At 42.6% G+C, this 20,934-nt stretch overlaps 1 protein-coding gene across 3 annotated transcripts in view; it reads right to left on the minus strand.

Moving 5' to 3' along the window:
• Positions 1-1,902, minus strand: part of Foxn2 (forkhead box N2) — a 35,495-nt gene extending 33,593 nt beyond the window's left edge. For all 3 annotated transcript variants that reach the window (XM_090336980.1, XM_090336979.1, XM_090336978.1), the window contains exon 1: positions 1,883-1,902. The gene's annotated coding sequence lies outside the window, so the exon portion shown is untranslated. The remainder of the gene's footprint in view (positions 1-1,882) is intronic.
• Between the last annotated feature and the right edge of the window lie 19,032 nt (positions 1,903-20,934).

Below are 20,934 nucleotides of genomic sequence, written 5' to 3' on the forward strand. Positions count from 1 at the left end.
ACCGAAAAGCCAAACGTGGGGCTGCGAGGCAGAGACAGAGAGAGAGACAGAGACAGAGAGAGACACACACAGTCACACAGACACAGACACAGACACACACAGGGAAGCACCCAAGCCCTGAAGACTTAACTAAAATTTAAGAAGAAAACCACCCTACAAAGTAACACTTGCTCTAAGAATAACATTATGTCTTGTGTCGGTAGACTAATGTCGCAGGTTTAGTGTCTTTCAGGGTGTTTTCAGTGCTTCCTGCTTCACGTAAGTATTTCGTCACCTCATTTATTTTTCTTTCTCAACTAAGCTTTACATTCAATGGTCAAAAACGCTGATTTTTCAGTTGTATCCTTTTTCTACTCTGGGCACCCATATACCTCTTCGGTATCTTTACAACTTCACAACTGTTAAAGAATTAACACTTCGATCACACTGGAATCTCTTCACTGAGAGTCCTGAAACCCAAATTATTATTATTTTTTTGCCCCATAATGAACTATTATATTCCTCATCCTTCTTGGAATCCTAACACTTGCTGAGCCTTTAAAAAGTCAATCATCGGACAAACCGTAGAAGACATCGAAAATGTCTCGACAGCCCTCTACCAGAACTACCAAATAAAGGAGTAAGGTCTGGAGAGAACAGAGAGACAAGAACGGTTCCGCTGTTGGCGATGCCCGGTATCGGAATGCACCGAGATACATCGTCCAGATCACAAAACCCAGGCTGCCCGAGAGGCCTTGGGCCCCTGGTCCGCCATGCCGGTCACGCCGGGGGCCCTGGCTGCGCCCCGGGCCGGCCACGTGGCTGTCACAATCAGAAGAAAGACACGGGAAACAGCACCAACTCTCTGAGGAAGAAATGCGCCCTCTCCTCCACACGGAATGGGGCTGGGAAAAGTCGGTCTCGTTTCTTTGCACATCAACACATATATATATATATATATATATATATATTTAAATTCCGACCGGAGAAAAAAAGAAATGATCATTTAAAAAGAAATGTGCAGACATAGCATGTGTAGGCAGAGCCCTCGTGTCTCCCCCGAGCCGTCGGCCACCCCAACTCGTGGACGCCGCGGAGGCATTCGTGGGGAGGGGGTGGGAAGGGGCGGGGCTAAGAGTGAGGAGGGACCCGGCGCCACGCACATGGGCTGCGGGGCCCTCCGGGCATCCAGATGGGCTGCCGCCGCGGAGTGGCCGACTCCGACCGCCGGTCTCCCTCCCTCCCTCCCTCCCTCCCCCGGCAACGCCGCAGACTTCGCCCTCCGCCGGGCACTGGGGGACGGAGCACCTCCTCGATTCCGGCAGGAAGTGTCCATATTGCAACGCTGAAAACACTCAACTCCCAACCCGCCGACACGGCCTCTCTCCAGGGCTCCCCGCCCTGCCCCAGGACTGGGCCGGCGGACACCGGGGCCGGCCGCCCACCCTCCACTTCCTGGACCTCGGCCGTCCGAAGTTCACCGCGGCCGCGCCCGGCGCCTCCCGAGACGCGGACTGCCCCGGGGCCCGGGCCGGACAGGGACTCCACGCCCGGCACGCCCCGCTCCACGGGGAGAAGCGGCGATGCAGACTCCCGGGGTGCGGGGAGCGGCACTTTCCCCGTACCACCCCCCCACGCCTGGCGCGAGCCTGGGACGCCCTCGAGGCCGCCCGGGGAAGCCCGCACGCCCCGCCGCCGCCGCCTCGGGAACAACTCCTAACTCCTCCCGGGGCCACACTCGCCCTCGGGGCCACACGCCACCCCGGGGATCCCACAAGCCACCCCGGCCGCGAACTGGGGACACCCCCGCCGGCGACAGTCCTCCACGGGACAGCCGCGCCCCGCGCCGGCCGCACGCGCTGCCTCCGCGCCCGGGAGCCCCGCCGCTCGGCCCGGGACTCACCGTCAGCTCGGCCGCCGCCGCCGCCGGGAGGCGAGGAGCGGACCGGGGAAGACACAATATGGCAGAGCCCCGCAGCTGCTGCCTGCGGCTCGCAGCAGCCGCCTCCGGGAAGACTCGGCAACGAGCAGGCAGCGGCAGCTGCGGTGGCGGCCGCGGCAGCTCCACATCCCCCCCCTCCTCCCCCCGCCCGCTTCCTCCCCCTCCTTCCCGGCCCCGCTGCCATGGCAACGGGGCGCCACGGAGATTAGCCCCGCCCCTCCTTCCCGTTCCCGCCTCCGGCGACCCCTCGGGACCAGGCCTCGGTCCGCCCCTCCGCATCTCCGCCTGCCTCCTACCCAAGTTCTGGCGCCGCCCGCACGGACCGCCTTAACCCGGCGGGGTCCCGCGGGGGTGAAGTGCGGTGTCCGGAAGGGCGGTGCTCACGGGGAAGGCAGGGTGGGGCAGCCGGGGCCAGGGCGGGTTTCGGGCGGGCGGGCGGGGAGGGGGGGGGGCAAAGGAAGGCGGGAAAATGAAAAGGCCTCGCCTGTCCTGAAAAGGCACCTATCAGAGTGCTGTACAGGCGCGGCGCGGCTGCTGATTGGACGAGCTGGCGCGGGGCGTGGCGACGGTCGGTAGGAACAGGTCTGCCTGGGTTGTGGGTGTTGGAGTTGGTGCGCTGCGAGGAGCTGGAGCATACCTGGCTCCTTTCCCCAAAGGGTTTGTATCCATTGGAAGCATTGAAGGCACATGCAGGGACGGTAAAGTATTACTAGAAACTTAAAATAGTCTTGCCCTTGACTGAAATGTTGTGGTAACTAAACTCAGCTTGTTTTTGTTGAGGGGAAAACAGATCCAGAATTTAGTAAGAACACCATTTAACTGACCACTTGCTAAGTGTTAAAATACTTTACATAACTCGTCATTGCCTTTTTGGGGACCACATTGCCTCATAAAGGAGTATGCAATTAAATCTGAATTTCAAACAACTTTAAGATATACTTTCTGTTTGCTTCATCCTCTATTAACATTAATTCCCATTTTTAATACATAAGGAAGCTGAAGCCTAGAAAAAAAAAAGACTAAAACTGCAGTTTACCGCTGTCATTAGAATCCTGGTAATTAAATCTGCTCATTTCTGTGTTGCATCTTCAAAAATGAGCCTTGCCATACCTGTCTTCACAAAGTATTGAGTAGATTAGAAGAAAAGGTAGAGCCAGGAGCCCAGTGGCTCACACCTATAATCCCATCTATTCAGGAGACTGAAGATCGAGGTTCAGGGTTCGAAGCAATAAAGTTCACCCAGCAGTGAAGTTTGAATCCCTTATCTACAGTTAACCAACAAAAAGCTAGAAGTGGAGGTATGGCTCAAGTGGTAGAGTCCCAGCCTTGAGGAAAAAAGCTAAGGACCCTAAGTTCAAGTCCCAATACAGGCACCAAAAAAGAAAGAGAAATAGAAAGAAAAAGGAAAGAAAAGAAAGAGAGACCATTTCCCTCCTAGACAATAAAGATTAACTAGACATGTGCAAGAACGGCACATAAAACAAGATGGATGATGAGAGTAAAACAAGTGAGCATGATGGAGACAAAAGAAAGAATTAAGATATTGAGATTTATGAAAATAAAAACGGGAGAATGTGATCCCCTCATCCCACAGATGAGAGCATTTATCCAAGGCCACATACTATTTCCATTTGTTTTTCCTTACCCTATCCGGGGGAGAGGGAGGAGAAAGGCTCCACACACAGCTACGACACGGAGTAAGAGGACCAGAGAAAAACGTACAATATTTTCCAACGGGAGCAAGAATTTTTGCAAGTTCTACCTGCAGAGCAATAATTTCCCATCATTGGGATACTTCTGGAAGAAGAATTCAGGGGGAAAAAAAGGGGGGGAGCAGGGGAAAAGAAGGAAAGGGTAAAAAGAAGGTGGTTGTTAAGGAAACACAGCCATCCCATACATCAGTCATTTTCTCTCTGCTGGTCTCTGGCATATGTGGCCGCTAGCATCATATAGTGTATGATCTCCTTGATGTGTACTAACATCATACTTGAGATACTGCACTTTCATTCTTTTTCTTCATTATTGTATCCTAGACAAGTAAATCGTTGACTCTAGATGATTCACAGATTTTAAGAATTGAAAGATATCCGCTGCATGATAAATCTATCATAAGAAAAAAATCCAGAAAATTCATATCCAAATCATATGAGTTTACTGTACCCTCATCCACTAAGTTCTCTCAGTTGGTTCTCTTTAGTGAAGCAAGGCACATCTAAATGATCTTAGCAAATCTGTTGCTCTTACTTTAAAAATAATACTTGTCTGCCTAAAAGCTAATTTAGAGAACTTTGAATATCTACCAAGAAAAGCTCTGATTTAAAATAATGATAATTCAGAGCCAGTAGCTTTTCCCAGGAGTTTATAAGAATAAAAAGGCTAAATTAAAGGACTAGAACTTAACTCTTTAGGAAAAAAATTCTTGGGGCTATAGCTGTAGCTCAATGATAGGTTACTTGCCTAGTATGCACAGGGCTCTGATTCAATTTCCAAGATTGCAAATATAATAATAATAATAGAAAAAAGGATCCTGACATTCAAGATCTCTTGTGGAGCTTTATTCCTCTTTCTCCAAAATCCTTCAGAAAAACACCCAATGATTACCTTTACTGTAAAACAAAATTAGGCACCTGTAGTACTAGCTACTCAGGAGGCTGAGAATTAAGGATCTCTATTCAAAACCAGAAGTGAAGCCATGGTTCAAATGGTAGAGTGCTAGCCTTGAACAAAACAAAACAAAACGAAAGCTTACATACAATGCCAAGGTCCTGGGCAAGAAAATTTGTGAGAATTCTTTTTCCATTAACCACCAAAAAGCTGGATGTGGAGCTGCAATACAGTGTGCAGTATCACAAAGCTTAGGAAAGGTGCCCTGGCCCAGAGTTCAAGCCCCAGTACAAATATAAAAAAGAAATTTCATTACTGTTATAAATATTTAAGCTTTCCTTTTTGCTCTTGTGTTTACTTTTTAAAGAGAAGTTTAATTCAGCATCCATTTCTGAAGGTACAAGGTCAAGATGGTGAATGACCTTGTTGGCAGAGTCATATATACTTTCCTGCCTTTGAACCTCAGTCCTCAGCTCTCAGCTTCCTGATTAGCTAGAATTTGCAGGTATGAGCTTGTAATTTTGAGTAATATAGAGAATCAAGTTCTAACTACATGGTAAAAAAGTTGAAATAAAGGAGTGTGTAGTAGCAGTAAAGATGCCAAGGTCAGTGATGAAACCATACCTAGCAAAGCCTGAGCTAGGGACTTTTAATCTTGTAGCTGTGGACGTCAAAGAACTGCCAGTCATTTGGGAAGTCTGGATATAAATGGTTACTGATTTTAGGGGTTATCTGCTGACAAGAAATAGAAATGCAAGCCAATTGGCTAAAGTAGGGAGACCTGAATATAAAAATAGGCAGGAGTTATATGAAACTCAACAGTGGGAAGTTGAGCTGGTCACCAGTCTTGGCTTTTCGTTTTATGATGGGAATCTCTACTCACTTATCTGCTTACATGTGGCCTAGTATAACTGTCCTATTTAGTAGTGCTGGGTCTCCATTTTTGTCTCACTCTCACCCCAAATCCAGGTCACCCACCTAAAAAGTTGCCATCATTACCTGACTCAGTTTCAAAATCCCAACTCCAAATTCCCAGGAATTGTCATCAGACTGACAGCATCCATATGCCTACAGATCAGGGAGTCAGCTGACTGAGGCCTGGAGGGGCCAAATCTGGTCTGCCTTCCACTTTTGTAAATACTTGAAGGAAACATAGATACACCAATTTATGTGTTATCTATGGTTGATACCTCATTGTAAGAATAGAGTTAAATGATTTCAACAAACAATATTATGAGCAAAAAAAGCTAAAAATATTTGTTTTAGCCTAGCACAGTGGCTCATGCCTGTAATCCTAGCTATTCAGGAGGCTGAGATCTGAGGATCACCATTCAAAGCCTGTTGGGGCACTAAAGAACATGAGACTCTTATCTCCAATTAACCACCAGAAAACCGGAAGTGGCGCTGTGGCTCAAGTGGTAGGGTGGTAGCCTTAAGCTGAAGAGCTTAGGGACAGTCCCCAGGCCCAGAGTTCAAGTCCCATGACCAAGGGTAAAGAAAATTGTTTTACTTAGACATTACAGAAGAGGTTTAGAGAGGCTGTATTCAACAACTTGATAGGTAACTGTCAGCCTGTGAGAGACTTATTAGGAGGTCAACTCAGAACACCACAGCTTTGAGAGTGATAGTCCCCGTTCCTCTTGGATGAAAAACGATCATGTGGGAAAAAGGTGTTGAATAAGTATTTTGAGAGAAGAACTGTTTTAAAGTTGTAATACAGGAAGGAAAATCAATCTCAAGTATGTACTCCACATTTTACACAGAGGGTGGAAGGGTACAATAAGATAGTGACTCCTCCATCTGGAGAAGTTCATGATGCTGCTAAATTTAGGGAAGAATGTCACTGCAATCACCTTTAAATAACTCACTTGTGGCAAATTTCCCAGACCCTCCATAGTTAGCTCTTGCCAAGATGATCTGGTTAGGCACAATGTTGTAACATACAAGAGTTTTTTATGCCTAGAAGTTTAAATACTATTTGAGAAAAACAGAGGGGCAAGGCAGACAGAGACAGAGACAGAAAATGAGACAAATAAATGGAAAGGCCGGCTACAGGGGAAACAATTAAATCTAGAATTTACCATTTTGATAGACTTAGGATCATTGTGGGACAATTCTTTCACAAACATGTTTTGGGTGAATAGAGAAGAGATTTTAAGTGTATCATTTGGTTTTCCAGATCATTCTAGCTCCTTACTAATTCAAGATTGGCTGAGAACATGCATGCAGCAGAGGCCTGACTGGACAGTGTATTGGGAATGTAAAACCTCATATCCATTCCAGACCCATAGAATAAAAATTCACATGAAAAAATAAATCACACGGCTATACTGTTAAGGAAAAAGGCAAAATAACAACAAAACGATAGTTGTTAAAGCATAGTAAAGCAAATCATCAGAATAAGTGCAAGGAACTGCTGCAAAGCTTTCTGCAGCAAGAGGATATTGGGCTAAACTTCATATCCATGCCAGATAACTTGGAATTTGTACACAAGGACCATGGCCCAGGTCAAAGAATGGAAGAGTACTAGAAAGATTACAGGATAAGGGAGGAATCAGGCTACACTGACCCAACAGCATTCTTGCAGTAGATAGACAAAAGATTCAGAGATCACATGAGGGTGGGTGTAGATGTGGGGGTGGGGGTGAGGAAACCAGACACCGAGGTCAGGTTTTGAGGCTAGGGGTTCTTATTAAACAGACTTAGTAGAGTACTGGGCTAAAGCTTATTTTTACAAGAAAGTACACATATAAGTGCTACTAGGAGAAAATTTAAGAATGGGACAAGAATTTGTCATGCAGATTCTTTGTGAATTCGTATAAACTGTGAAGTATGAGCAGTACTGGACTGAACAGTAGTTTGCAGACTGTAAGTGGAACAGTTGTTTTGTTTCATTTTCTTGGATTAAAATCTTAACATCGGGCTCAACTTTGCAAAACAGATGGAAGTAGATCTGCTGTGATTGAATGAAGATGAAAGGGTTTCTGAAAGGCAGGGATGAGCTGGAAAAGCCCAAGCATTTCCTCAAGGAACACAGTTTGAGCAAAAGTAATATCAGAATCATCCCACCTTAGGATACTAATATTGGGCAATACCTGGATCAGATCCTTTGTCTTACTTTGTCAGAGAGAGGGAGGGGTAAAACAGGAAAGATTTACTGAAGAAAAAGATATGTAGGACTCCAGCTAGATAGGAGGGGTCACTAGAGAAGGCCTCACCCACAATGCATTGCACAGGGGTTTATAAGGAGTCTCTGTGAGAGAGACAGCTACGTGATTCTTAACACCATTGTATAGCCTGACAGACATTTCAGTTCCTAGATCCAATCAGAGGCTCCATATAGCTTGCATGAGCTCTCCATGAGTCATTCAGCTGCTCTGACTGTGTGCTCATTCTGGCACATACCTCTGGGAGCTGGTCAGCCTGTTGTTCACATGCACATCTCCCAGATACAATGGGCCATGAAGTGATGCCCAGGGGTTCCAGGCCAGAGAGAGAGATGAGAACCTCTATGAGAATGGGCCTTAGCTCTAAGTGTCCAGCCAGGCCTTTTCTGTTCTCATTAAGATTAGGGATAGAGTGCCAGTTTAGCATGCTCAAGGCCCTGGATTGGATCCCCAGCAGAAATTTTATTACAACAAATGCTGGATAATGGGGCTCAGGTGGGGTGGAGTGGGGTGGGGCGGGTGGGGGGAGGGGATGGTTAATTTGTGTGCCTGTCCTGGAGCTTGAAGAACTCAGGGCCTGGGACAGAGTCCCTGAACTTTTTGTTCAAGGCTAGCACTTTACCACTTGAGCCACAGCACCACTTTTGGCCTTTTCTGTTTATGTGGTACTAAGGAATCAAACTCAGGGTCTCAGGTATGATAGGTAAGTACTCTACCCCTAAGCCACATTCCCAGCCACTTCCAGCCTTTTGTTGGTTAAATGGAGATAAGAGTCTTACTTTCCTGCCCAGGCTAGCTTTGCACTTTGATTTTCAGATCTCAGCCTCCTGGGTGTCTAGGATTCCAAGCATGAGCCATTGGCACCCAGCTAAGAGTGGACATTTAAAAAAAGAACAAACTTGGAACTCATTACCTAAATTATTCTCCTGATACATATAGGAGAATTGAGGCTCAGAACATAACTTGTGAAACTTTACTGAAACACAGCCACATTTAGAACTGTATTTACCTGGTATGGCGATGCTCACTGTAATCTTAGGGCAGAGGAGGCTAAGGTTACCAGGACTTTGAGTTTGAGGCCATCTTAGCTGACATAGTAAGAGAAAACCCTATATCAAAAATTAAAACACAAAAGAAAAGAGAGGAAATTTAGTGAGATAATTTAGGCAGTGGAAAGGGGAGAGCGAAAACCAATGGTCATTGTGAAAGCATAGCAAGGCAGACTTTATATTGGGACCATTACAACAGGTATAAAGACCCCTTCCCTTATTTCCTTCTTTTTTTTTCTTCCAACCATCTTTTCTTCATCTCTCTCTTTTTTTTTTTAAGAATGGGTTGAGACAAGGTTTTGCTATGATATAATGTAAAGCTGCCCTTAGACTTGCAAACTTCCTGTCTCTGCCTCCTGGGACTGACATTACAGCAATGTAGTACCACACCCAGCTCTGGTTTTTTATTGTTAGAAGAGTATAAAACAATTTGTATCTGGAGCAGTCAGCTATGAAATAGCTTATTCAGAATTAAATTCTGCAGCTGTGAAAATGGTTTCTATAAATGAAGTAAATGTTTAGGGAAAGCAGTGAGCAATAGAGAATTCACTTCCTATTTATATGATTGCTAATACAACCTTTTTGCTCTTCTGTCTCTTGTTGCATTTAGTGAAGCATTTCTAGGATCTATACTCATTTGCTTCCCTGTCTCCTTAGCTGTGCATACTCCAAACCTTGGCATCATCCCTGGCTCCCCTTTCGGTTACACCTTCAAAATAGATCTAGAATCTGGCCTCTTTTCTCTTTCTACCCGTGCCGTCACCACTGATCCACTGGTCAAAGCTGCAGACATCTCTTACCCAGATGACTTTAATAACTTCACTCCCTGCTTTGAGTTTTACTCTCGACAAGCAGCTAGAGTGAAACTAACTAAAAGTTGTTACCTTCAATTCCTCATGGGCTCCCCATTTTACTCAGAAGGCAAGATTTGTATACCCCACAAAGTCTAGCATGCTTATCAATCTTTCCCCATCATTAGCTTCCTTAATTTTTTTTTTTTTTTTTTTGCCAGTCGTGGGGCTTGGACTCAGGGCTGAGCACTGTCCTTGGGCTTTCTCAAGGCTAGCATTCTACCACTTGATCCATAGCACCACTTCTGGCTTTTTCTGTGTATGTGGTACTGAGGAATCAAACCCAGGGCTGTGCATGCCAGGCAAACACTCTTATCACTAAGCCACGCTCCCCCTTAATTTTTCTTTTTTGTGCCAGTTCTGGGCTTGAGCTCAGGGCCTGAGCACTATCCTTAGACTTTCTCAAGGCTAGAAGCTCTACCATTTGAGCCTAGCACCATTTCCGGCTTTTTTCCATGTATGTAGTACCGAGGAATTCAACCCAGGTTTTCATGCATGCTAGGCAAGCACTCTACCATTAGACCAAACTCCCGGCCCATCCCTTAATTCTTTTTTAAACAGTGTCAGGCACACCCTGCTTGAGGATTTTTGCTCTCTTCCTAGAATGATTTTTCCGCAGAGATAGCAAATACTCTCACCTCCTTTAAGTCTTTGATTAAGTCTTTATTTGTTAGTGAGACTTGCCTTTACCCTCTTTATTTAATACTGCAGATACCAGTAACCAATTTGGGCTTGGTAGTCCGCATCTGTAATCCCAATATTTGGGAAGTTGAGGCAGGAGGATCACAAACTCCAGTAAACTAGGCTCCAGTGATTCATTCCTATAATCCTAGCTACTCAGAATGCTCTAGTCCCAAGAAGATAAAGTTTTGAAACTAGCCTGGGGGAGAACAGTCCAGAAATTCTATCTCCAATTAACCAGCAAAGAAAAAAAACAGAGCTAGAGACATGTTTCAAGTGGTAGAGTGCCAACTGAGTGTGCAAGAAAGCCGAGCAAGTATGAGACCCTGATTCCAATTCTAACCTCAGTAACACACACACACACAGAAACTAAAATATTAATAAACCTAAATAAACAGACAAGTAAATATCTCTAACCATACCCTAGGAATCCCAATCTCCTTTCCCTGTCTTCTCTATTTGCCATGGCAGTCATGGCTAATTTATTCTCCTTTGACTGAAGCTGTGTCCACTGAAATAGGAGCTTCCAGGGGCTGCAGTCTTTGTTCACTCCCATATTCTAAACATTGAGAATACTGTTGGCACAATATATATACTCAGCAAATAGTTGTTAAATTCACTCATTAGTGCCGTGGTTACTCTTTTGTGTGTGTTTGGTACAGCATTTTATTTGGATAAAGAGTAAACCAAATTAACAAGGATTTCAAGTAAATGACTACATGAGTTGGGAGTTTTCCATTTCCTTTGTTTCTTATTCTTTTCAGTTTCTTCTTCATGCTGCCATGTGTCCAAAATCCAACTGATGTTTAAACTGACGGTAGGATTCTTCACCTGAGACTACCTCTGCACATTTCACACATTAGCCAATTCCATTCCTTTTCCAGTCCTCAATCATACCCAGCACATGCACAGGTCGGAACATTGAGGTCACAATATGTGCTAGGTTGAGTACTGCTTGACTGGCTCTCTTAGAAGAGAGGCTCTCACTCATCTTCAGGCCAGTAGCATAGGTGGAGACTACCCAGTAAAACAAAGATATGACAGAATAGACACTCCTTGCATAGAAGATGGGAGGATTTTCTTCTGTGGGAAAACGTTCCAACTCTTTACACACCCCACCCCACCCCACTGCTGGAAGGGAAAAGAAAAAACACCAAATGAAGCATTAATAATATGGAGGGTGTGGTTTATAAAACACTCCCTGGCTCCTGTACAAACTCCAGTAAAATAGGCATGGCTTATAAATATTTGAAGGGTAGATTTTCTTTTGAAGAGATTTACCTATGTTTTGATTCTTACATCAAGGTTGGTGTGGGTCAACAGGGAGTCTTCCCATGACAAGGTTATACAAGAAAGTTTTAGATGTACAATTAATATAATCTACTTAGGGAAATGGAAAGTGTTGTGAGAGGGGCCATAAAAGTGACAAAATGCAGAATTCTCTTTGTGTGGGGGCCAGTCCCAGGACTTGAATTCAGGGTCTGGGTGCTGTCCTGAGCTTTTGTGCTCAAGAGTTAGTGCTCTGTCACTTGAGCCACAGTTCCACTTCCAACTTTTTGGTGGCTAATTAGAGATAAGAGCTGCCGGGGCCAGCTTTGAACTACAGTCCTCTGATCTGAGCTTCTTGATAACTTGGATTACAGATGTGAACCACTGACACCCAGCTAGAGTTCTCTTTAAGGTTAGGGATCTGACTCACCAAAGAAACTTTTCTTAATAGGTGACATCTAAGAAGAGAGAAATGATCAAGTTTATTCTACCTCTCACCAACATATTAGTTGAGATTAGTTTCTTTAATAAACAATAAGCAAAACTTTAAGAATAAAAAAAAAGGCAAAGAGATGAGGGAAACAAGGTATTCATAGTGAGAATACAAGAGGATTTTCAGAAACTTAGAGACAAAAAGCACACTGATACCAGATAGGATGGGCATCCGTACCATAGCGTGTGCCCTGGCACGAGGCAGAGAGGTTGGATCAAGTTCTACTCAATTGCATCATGTGTTTGTCTAAGGTCATTTCTGGCCTAAAGTTTTTGTACATGGATATCCTCATTCCCCATTCTTTCTTATTTCCGATAAAGATTTGCTTTTATTTAAATAAGCTTTTGTTTCATTTTGATTTTGTCAGTTATGGGGTTTGAACTAGAGGCCTCATGTTTGCAGGGTAAATACTCTACCACTTGAGCCTAAGAAAATATTTGTTGTTTTGTTTACAGGGTTAGGGATTAAACCTAAGACCTTCACACATGCTAGGCAAGTGCTTTGCTAATGAACGGGTTACCTAACCCTTGGGGTTTTTGTTTGTTTGAACTGCTAAGCAGCTCAGAACTAGCTGGAACTCCCTCAAACTCAGAATCTTAACTGCCTTTGCCTCTTGAATGTTGGAGTTACCACCATGCCTAGGTTAAGCAAGTTCTTAATAACAAAGACCATTTATTATTTTACTTTAATGACTTATTTATTCAGTCATTTTTTTGTTTTCGGTGCTGGGAATCAAACCCTGTGCTTTGCACACACTCTGCTAATGAGCTAAAACCTAAGCCAACCAATAAAGGCAATATGGAGGCCTTTTATTATTTTTTTAAATGTGATTAGGTATACATAACGTAAGGCATAATGGTAAGTGCTGAGCAGAAAGATAAATAAACAGGAGCCCAGAAAATACTAGGAGATCTGGATCTGAGGGATTTTTTTTGGGGGGGGTGCTATCTCTTAGCTTTTTCAGCTCAAAGCTGGTATTCTAACACTTGAACCACACCTCTGCTTTCTGCTTTTTGCTGGTTAACTGAAGATGAGTCTTATAGACATTTCTGCTTGAATTGGCTTCAAACCTCAATCATCAGCTCTTAGCCTCCTGAGCAGCTAGGATTATCAGAGTGAGACACCAGTGTTTTGGGTTTGAATACACAAGATATATATTTCTGAAACAATGCATGAATGATAATGAATGGACAACAACAAAAAGGAGGGCTAGCAAACCATAAAAGATTTGGGTAGCTATAGAAGGCCTTCAGGAAAGATGGAATTTGAATTTTAAAGTGGATATTACTGAATGGAATGATAAAGAAATGACATTCCATTGGATGAGTGGGCCATACCCTATAATCTCAGCTACTCAGAATTGGGAGGTAGGTAGATCAAAGTCCACAGCCAAGAAAAAGCAGGAGGCCCTATGTGGAAAAACTGGAGCAAGGCTCAAGTGGTAGAGCACTTGCCTTCGCAAGCACAAAGCTCTGAATTCAATCCTCAGTAAAAAGAAATAGGTAAATAAAAATGGCATTGCAAATAGTAGAAGGAATTGATATTCCCATACCCTTGAAGGCCTAGAAGCCCTCAAAATTAGGTACATGTTAGAATTGTTTGTATTTCATAGGGTTGTAGCTAAAAAAAAATCCCTAAAAATTTCAATATTTCCCATCTGTGTCCTTAGCAAAACTGTATGATGTTTTTGGAAGAATTATTTTTATTATTTTAACTTCTTGGCATTGGAACGTGACCTAAAACTGGCCAACAATAGTATTTTCATCCAAAAAGACATTCTGACATAGACATAAACATGTACCAAAAATACACACAAGTATTTGTGATTTCATTTTTGTCATTCTTTGGAAGTAGCTCCAAAGGCAGGGTGCAGCACCCAATACGTTCCCATGGGGATTTTCAGTTTCAGTATCTTCCATCTTCTCTTAAGTGACTTAATATCTCTGTCATCGCTCCGTATTTATAAGTGAAGTTTGAGGACAACAAGATTATGATGAAAGCTAAGAACCTAAGCTCACATGTAGTTTCACCTCTGGCCATACCACTACTTCCCAGGGTCTGCTTGGTAAATACTGGCTTTCCCATTCCCTAGCCCTCCAAAGCCTGCCTAGTCTCCCCTTCTTTGCCCTGCCCAGGATGGCCAGTTAGTCATGGGGGTGAGAGGATTATGCTCTGCCCACACTTCTTCTCTCAGCTGAGACATTGGAGCATGAGTGTCTTTCATTATTCTAGGGTATGACAGTGGTCACCCCTGCCTTGGACTGGCAGTGCCACTATGTATTTGGTGGGTGTCTTGGCAGGGATGATTCATCTACAATCCTGGGTATCAAATGCCCCCCCACAGCCCAGATGGAGATTACAGTCTTTGGGGACAGTGGATTTAGAGGTTGTTGTCAAGCATTTAGGTAGCAGGTATGGGAGGAGGAGGTTGACTTTGGGTTCCTGGTAGCCAGGAAGGATGAACATTCAGCTAGTCTGGAGTGAGAATCTGGAGTACCTCTTTGAGACTGCACTAATCTGTAATTTGGGGGTGGGGAGGGGAGCATGACACTACCTAGAAAATAAAAATTACTACTCCCAAATTGAAAGAGCAATATCTGAAGAAAGATACTTTCATCGTTTTAATCACTCTTTCCTCCTCCTGCCTGTTTTTTATTCAACAAAGTACCTTCATTTTCATTTTCTCATTAAGCTCTGCAAATTATGTAGCCCATTTTGTCTGTAGGCATGCTACTTCTGTTTCCTTTCTAAGTAACAATCTATAGTGGTAGTGGTAGGGATATGTCTTCCATTAGTAAAAATAAGCCAATTTTTACAACACATAGTGTTATCAGTCTTCAATTACATTTGATAGGTTTAGCAAAGGGAAACAGTTTTTTTCTATACCCACAAAGGCTCATTGTATCATTAAATTCATTTTATTGTATGATTTAAAATTAATAAGTACAGAAGAAAATTTTAGTAGTTGTCAGTAAAATTCCATTTCAAGTTACTCTAATTTCTTTTCTGCATGTTCTTGATATCCAGCAATGATGATATAAAATGTTGCTTATGCACAGATATTGTATTACATAAGATAATTTATTTTCAGCACTGAGGCAGTTGAGTCTTCTAAGAATAAAATAAGCATGAAAAGTGATTGAATCTTTGAAATAAGAATTTCTTGCTGATATGATTGTCATGTTTTATGTTAGTGAAAGTGACATAGTTTGGTAGAAAGTATCCAAGATTTTGAGTTAACTTTCAAAACTCTGTGAAATGAAGATCTTCCACTAATTAGAAAGTATGTAAGATTTATTGTAATCCTGGAGTTTACTGATATTTAAATGGCTTGATTTGAACCCACACATACATACATACACACACACACACACACACACACACATACACACAATTTATTGAATTAATAATACTAAGCTACCATGAATAACTCTGAATTTTGGCATATGTTGCATGAAAGGAGTAGACATTCAGAGTTATTCATGGTTCTCCACCCTGTCCCATACCAGTTATTAATCCTAAATTTATATGCTATCTGCAAGTATGGGAAGCATTCCCTTTCCCCTCTCCTTTGCTCTATTTGGGGAAATGGTTGCAAAGGTAGAGGTGGACACCCAGAAAGGAATAGGGCAGTCTGTGTAATCCCCATTTTTAGACTCTTTTCACCCACCTCCTGGTCACCTCTGTCTTCACCTGGCTTTCCAGAAGCTTCCCTGCAGGCTAGGAGAAGAACTGAGGAATAGCAAAGTAGATTCAACTTGCCCCCAGAATGTAAGAAACTGAAGCAATGAGCACAAGGATATACAAGCTAGTGAGCATGAAAAATATTCTATGAATGCACATAGGTGGGTTATGAGGTTAAGATCAGGAAATGGCTCATTCAGTAAAGTTTCTTACAAATGGTCAAGAAGGAGAAATGGACACATTTAAGAGAGGAGCTCACTTTCTTTTCATGAAAATGTATCCCTATTCAACCTCCTACTATTTCCCTTCTTGGCTCTTTCTTAACTTTCCTCTGACTAGACAAAACAAGACTAACTTCTAAAAATTGAAATCTAAGAAATGTCCAAGAGATTTCCATCTAAGTTTAAAATGGCTAAATTAAGTCTCCTTTTCAAAATCATGTTTTTCCAGAATTTGTAAATTACTGGGAAGAATTATGATTCATTTTAGTTCAGTATCAACTATTAGTTCTTTATGATGCCGAACAGATAATGTACAGATAATATTCACATAATAAGCCTTAATTGCTGTTGCTTCTAGGTTTCCCAACCATTTAGAAATAAGCCCTTTTCAAGTGCTATTTAAGCAAAAGAAGTGGAAATCTGATCCACAGTTTTTCACATAGCTCATTAGCATGCTAATATGACTACAATTTGCATTTGACTAGGAGGTTGTCCCTTCACCTCAGTAATCTTGTGGGCTGAACATCAGTTTTGGGATGATTTTTTTTTTTAAACAAATTGTCTATGGACACTAGGGAAATAAAGTGGTGTTAATTCAAAAAAGCTTGGAAGTGAATTAATTGCTGTAAAACAATTCCATGATGGTTTAGCCTCTTAGGTGGTGATATTTGCCCAGCTCCTGCAGATGCTAATGATCATTTCACATTGGCATTTAAACAAAATCAACCCAGAGAAATTCTCACCCTTTCTAATGAAGAATTCTTTCTCTTTTTTTCCTTCTTTGTCTCAAGTTACCTAGGTCCTCTGGTGATCCAGGATAGTTCTACTTTTGATCATTTAAAATGTGGCTGGGACCTTCTAGAAACTCAGTTCAGAAACTCTGAAGGTGCTAGCTCTTTTTTTTTTTTCTTAGCAGCTTAGCTTTTCCTTAGCAGCTACACCAACTGCTTCATCAAATCAGTTGCCTGAGGGTGCCTCCTTATAATAAGGATAGAATATTGGATCTTACTGATGCAGTCTTCCTGGTGTCAAAATTTTTACTAAAGAAAAAAGAGAGCAAGAGAGAGAGATTTATGCAATAATCGGCTTTTTTTTTTTTTCCTGCCAGCCTTCGGGCTTGAACTCAGGGCCTGAGCACTGTCCTTGGGCTTTTTCCTTATGGCTAGAGCTCTGCCATTGAGACACAGTACCACTTCCAGCTTTTCTATATATGTGGTACCGAGGAATCGAGCCCAGGTCTTCATGCATGCTAGTAAAGCACTCTACCACTAGGCCAAACTCCTGGCTCCTCTGCTAACCTTTTCAGAACACCTTCAGAAAAAAAGCACATTTATTGTACATGCTGAGGAAATTGATATGCGAAATTATGCACAAAAAACCTTTCTGTCTTGGGAGGTACCAGATACTCAGTATGTCTTTCAACCCTGTTGGTTAAGATTATTTTGGGTATAGGAAAGAATGTCTCCACTATGTACTTTGGCAATAGATTTATATCACATGTCTTGTAACAAAGTGCCTAATGAACAACCTGACATCGGAAAAGGGAACTTACAAATACTTGTCAATGAGAGCCCCAAATAATTAATGGGTAGTGGTAAAACTTCTGGAAGGCAGGCAAGAGTAGATCTAGATGATGTGGCTGGGGTGATGAAATTCAGTAATTTAAGTGACACCTCCTCCATCTGAGAGGAAGGAGAATGAAAGAAGAATGGTATTCCCTGTCAATTGCCCACTACATACAAGACAACAATGAACCTATCAACCTAAGTTATCCTGTTTAATTCTCTTAGAAGAGTTAGGAAGGCACTCATTTTTTCTACCTAGCAAATGACGGTGCCTAACATACACAGTAAAGGGAGGAGAAAATATTCAGCCTCTATTTTGTCAGCTCTAAGCCTACTTTGTTGTTTTGTTCATAACACCACTCTGCTATTAAAAATTTTTAAAGTTCAGTAAAATTTGATAAGAGAATAAACATGAATATTTGATATCTTTTTGAGAGAAATGCAAGGAAATTTAGGATTAGACATACCCAAACAGTATACTGCTGATGCTATGGGAAGAGAAAGCTACATAGATTGAAACCAGGAAAATCTAGACCTCTCAGAAACTCCAGATTTTTTGCCAGTCCTGGGCTTGAGCTCAGGGCCTGAGCACTGTCCTTGGACTTTCTCAAGGCTAGAGCTCTACCACTTGAGCCTCAGCACCACTTCGGGCTTTTTTCTATGTATGTGGTACCAAGGAATCGAACCCGGGTCTTCATGCATGCTAGGCAAGCACTTTAACCACTAGGCCAAACTCCCGGCCCGAAACTCCAGATTTTAAAATGTATTTGGGCAACTAAGCAGATTGAAGGCTGTCAGTAATAGATACATTTTTTTGTTGTTTTATTTTTGCCAGTCCTGGGGCTTGAACTCAGGGCCTGAGCACAGTTCTTGGGCTTTCTCAAATCTAGTGCTCTACCCACTTGAGCCATAGCACCACTTTTGGCTTTTTCTATGCATGTGGTACCAAGGAATCCAATCCAGGGCTTTGTCCATGCTAGGCAAGCATTCTACCACTAGGCCAAACTCTCAGCCAATGGATGTGTTTTATATTGAGCAAAAATGAACTGTCCATATTTTCAAACCTTTATGTGTTTTTTCTTCCAATTCTTTCTTCTCCATTTTTCTTTTTTTTTTTTTTCTTTTTTTTTTTTTGCCAGTCCTGGGCTTGAGCTCAGGGCCTGAGCACTGTCCTTGGATTTTCTCAAGGCTAGAGCTCTACCACTTGAGCCTCAGCACCACTTCCGGCTTTTTTCTATGTATGTGGTACCAAGGAATCGAACCCGGGTCTTCATGCATGCTAGGCAAGCACTTTAACCACTAGGCCAAACTCCCGGCCCTCTTCTCCATTTTTCTATCTTTCTTTAAAAAAATCATTTTGTTGTGGTGCTGTTTTATATTGAGGCCCAAGCTGGCCTCAAAGTTGTGATTCTCATCTCCACGCCCTCTGGGTGCTAAGATTCTAGATATGCTCTACCATAGCTAGCTTTGTGGCTGTAGTTTTCAAAGGACTGTTTAGTTCCTTATAATGCTTCAAGATTAGCCCAATTTATGTGGCTGTCCTTGGGAATTCACCAAGAGAAAAGCAGGGATCTGTATGGGGGAACTTGTCTAGGGTCTACACAGCAATGTAATTATTGTAACAATGTGTGCAGATCTGCACCGTAACTGGGTTTTACAAAAGTGAAAGAGGAAAGCTGCTCCTAGGAAGTCGCTCCAAGAATATGATCTGACCTCTGTTTGGAAGGAAAAGGCAACTGTCCTCAACCCATCAGCAATTCATTAGATTCTAGTAGTGGATTCAGAGAGATGTTGGTATTAGATTCTGGGAAATGCCAATGGGCCCTCAGATGGCTCCTGTGTTTACTAGGCTGGTTAAACCAAGAACATAGGTTCCTAAAACACTGACCCAACTCATTATGCAAGGGGAAGCCAAGGAGTCTAGGAAAGAAGAGATGTATAACAATGCTTGAGAAAGTCCTCCTGAGGGACTTTGGTTGGATCTTGAAGGACAAAATGGTGATAGGACGTAAATCAGGGAAAGGGAGAAGGGACTACAGAAAACTAAACTTGGATCCTTCTTTGTTACCCTGCACCAGGATTAACTCCAAATGGATCAAAGACCTCGAGGTAAAAGTAGATACACTGAAAACTTTACAAGAAGGAATAGGAGATACACTAGGTCTCTTTGGCACAGGTCAAAACTTTCTTAATAAGAACCAAGAAACACAACAAATCAGAGAAAGGCTGGATAAGTGGGACTGCATTAAACTGCAGAGTTTCTGTATGGCAAAGGACATAGCTAGCAAATAACTAGAAAGCCTACAGAGTAGGGGAAGGTCTTCACTAACCACACAACTGACAAAGGCCTCATATCTAAAATATATCAACAGCTCAAAAAATTGAATCACTCCAAAACTAATCTCCAAAGAAACAACCATCCCATTAAAAGATGGGCCAAAGACTTAAAGAGAGTCTTCTCTGAAGAAGAAATAAAAATGGCTTATAGACACATGAAGAAATGCTCCACATCTCTGGTCATAAAAGGAATGCAAGTCAAAACAACTCTAAGATTCCACCTCACTCCAGTTAGAATGGCCAGGATCAAGAAATCTAAAAACAACAGATGCTGGAGGGGATGTGGCCAGGAGGGATCACTACTACACTGTTGGTGGGAGTACAAACTCGTTCAACCATGGAAAGCAGTATGGCAGTTCCTCAAAAGACTAAATATAGAGCTTCCCTATGACCCAGCAATTCTACTCCTTGGCATTTACCCAATCATCCAGAAACAAGGACATACTTAATCCACTAGCACAACGATGTTCATTGCAGCACTATTTACCATAGCAAAGATATGGAACCAACCCAGATGGCCCTCAGTTGATGAGTGGATCAACAAGATGTGGTATTTATACACAATGGAATTCTATGCTCCTGTCAGAGAGAATGACATTGCCCCATTTGTAAGGACATGGAAAGACTTAGAAAAAAATCATATTAAGTGAAGTAAGCCAGACTCAAAGGAACATAGGCTCAATGGTTTCCCTCATTTGTCAAAATCAGTAGAAACTTTGGGCTGCTCTCCTAGCAGAGATTTATAATAGAACAAAACCTAGATACCTAAGGCCATATAGAATGATGCTAAATGAAAGGACCTCCACGATATAGAAACAAAAGCCATATAATGAGTGATTGTTGTCCTTAATGTACTATATTATCTCTCATCTCTTTTGCTGTCCCTTGGTTATCTTATATTTTTAAAGTATTTCACCTTGTTATCTGATATATTGGATATATGCGTATTTGGTTATTTGAAGTCGGATGGGAAGGGAGGAAAACAAGATGACGGGTGGGGATGGGGGGAGGGAAATGGAGACCAAGACATGAGAAAGGGTATCGATGTATGTGAAGTAATGCACCTTCTATCTGGTGAATATAATGTAACCT

This window comes from Megascapheus bottae, chromosome 7 (genome assembly GCF_031878675.1).
Source record: "Megascapheus bottae isolate mThoBot1 chromosome 7, mThoBot2.hap1, whole genome shotgun sequence".
Lineage (NCBI taxonomy): Eukaryota > Metazoa > Chordata > Mammalia > Rodentia > Geomyidae > Megascapheus > Megascapheus bottae.